Below are 2268 nucleotides of genomic sequence, written 5' to 3' on the forward strand. Positions count from 1 at the left end.
GTGCTGCAAAAGTAAAACATCCAAATTAACATCACAGACAATAAAGGAAAATGCCAGGCAAGCAATATGAAACAGCAACTCAAAAACAAAGTAAGTCTTGCAATGAAAAACATTCACTGGGCTGGGCGAGGTGGCTGACGCCTTTAATCCTAGCACTTTGGGAGGCCGAGGAGGGCGGATTGCCTGAGTTCAGGAGTTCGAGAACAGCCTGGGCAACACGGTGAAACCCCATCCCTACTAAAATACAAAAAATTAGCTGGGCGTGGCGGTGTGCGCCTGTAGTCCCAGCAACTCGGGAGGCTGAGGCAGGAGAATTGCTTGAACTCGGGAGGCGGAGGTTGCAGAGAGCCAAGATTGTGCATGCCATTGTACTCTAACCTGGACGACAGAGTGAGACTCCGTCTCAAATAAATAAATAAATAAATAATAAAAATAAAAACATTCACTGATCAAATCATCCATTAAAACCCAATTAGAAAAGAACAACAACAAAAAAACTTTTTTTTGTTAGAACTAAAATTAGAACAAATTTTAGTTTCCTAAATCCAAAATATTTAGGGGTTATGACACCCACTGTAGAATTATCAAAACTTCATCTATTACAAGTTCTCATCTACTAACAATAATTTATCCAACCAACTTTGATGAGCAGCCGCTACGCGCAAAACACTGTTACAGGAGCTGCAGGGGAATAAGCTCAATACTGTCTCTACAGAGTTAATCATTTCATATACGGATACGACAAGTAGACACACAGTAGGCTACAAGTGTCATTAAAAAAATAACACAAAATGTCAGGCCAGGCATGGTGGCTGACGCCTGCAATCCCAGCACTTTGGGAGGCTGAGGAAGACGGATCACCTGATGTCGGGAGTTTGAGACCAGCCTGACTAACATGGAGAAACCCCGTCTCTACTAAAAATACAAAATTAGTCAGGCGTGGTGGTGCATGCCTGTAATCCCAGCTACCTGGGGGGCTGAGGCAGGAGAACTGCTTGAACTTGGGAGGCGGAGGTTGCAGTGAGCCGAGATCGTACCATTGCACTCCAGCCTGGGCACTAAGAGCAAAACGCCTTCTCCAAAAAAGAAAAACAAAATGTCACAAAAGTATCAAAAGTAAACACATTTTTTTAAAGGACACCTAGCTACAAATTGCAATTTGAGTCAGCATATGCACAACCATCAATCCTAAATATTATTTGCTAGGCCTTCAAATAGGACTTACTGCCCTGCCAAAATGTCTCAGCTCTAACCAGAAAAAACTTCTTCCACGGGTGTATGCAATCCAGTCTCCATGTTTCAATTACCGGCTCTGGGTACAAAGACGAACATGTGATTTCTTAAGGTAAAAAATTATTACTATAAAAGATGTACTAGGCCAGGCGCGGTGGCTCACGCCTGTAGTCCCAGTACTTTGGGAGGCCAAGGTGGGCAGATCACGAGGTCAGGAGTTCAAGACCAGCCTGGCCAACACGGTGAAACATCATCTCTACTAAAAATGCAAACATTAGCCAGGCGCGCTGGTGGGCGCCTGTAATCCCAGCTGCTCTGGAGGCTGAGGCAGGAGAATCCCTTGAGCCCGGGAGGTGGAGCTTGCAGTTAGCCAAAATTGCATCACTGCACTCCAGCCTAGGCGACAGAGCAAGACTCTGTCTCGGGAAAAAAAAAACAAACAAAAAAAAGCATTAAAAATTAGGTTGACAAGAATTTACAGGTATTCCTTTCTACATATAAGACATACATACAGGACACTTGATTCATTCTCTTCATTCTTTAGCCAGCCTCCCAGGGCAAGTCTGGCAATGATTCTGACTATAGGGCAAAAGAAATTACCTTTTTCAGTTTATGTTAGGACAATCTACGTGGGTTTACATTTGGCTTAATATAATACTACCCTACTTCTTCAGTAAGTATTTAAGCATTTATTTAAAAAAATAAAGACATTTTTCAATTTAACCACTTCTACTACCCTAGTTTCTCTGAGAAAGACATGACACAACTCACTTCAAGGAAAAAAGGGTCCTTTTTCCTCACAAATATTTCCTCATAAACTTTATTTTTCAAATGTTTTTAAAACCAGATTCTAATTTGATTAATCTAGATTTGCAAAATTATAAAGGAAAGTCTTGCCGGTTGTTGCTTCGGTTAATTTCACAATTTAGTAAACTGCAACCACGTATTTAATACAAAATAGACTTTGCGGTGGGGGCAGGGGGCGGGGGTGTTTAACAAAATGTACCAGCCTAAAGAAATTGTTCTGTGTGAAAA

Source organism: Rhinopithecus bieti, unplaced genomic scaffold (assembly GCF_001698545.2).
Source record: "Rhinopithecus bieti isolate Rb0 unplaced genomic scaffold, ASM169854v2 scaffold_6904, whole genome shotgun sequence".
Taxonomy (NCBI): Eukaryota; Metazoa; Chordata; class Mammalia; order Primates; family Cercopithecidae; genus Rhinopithecus; species Rhinopithecus bieti.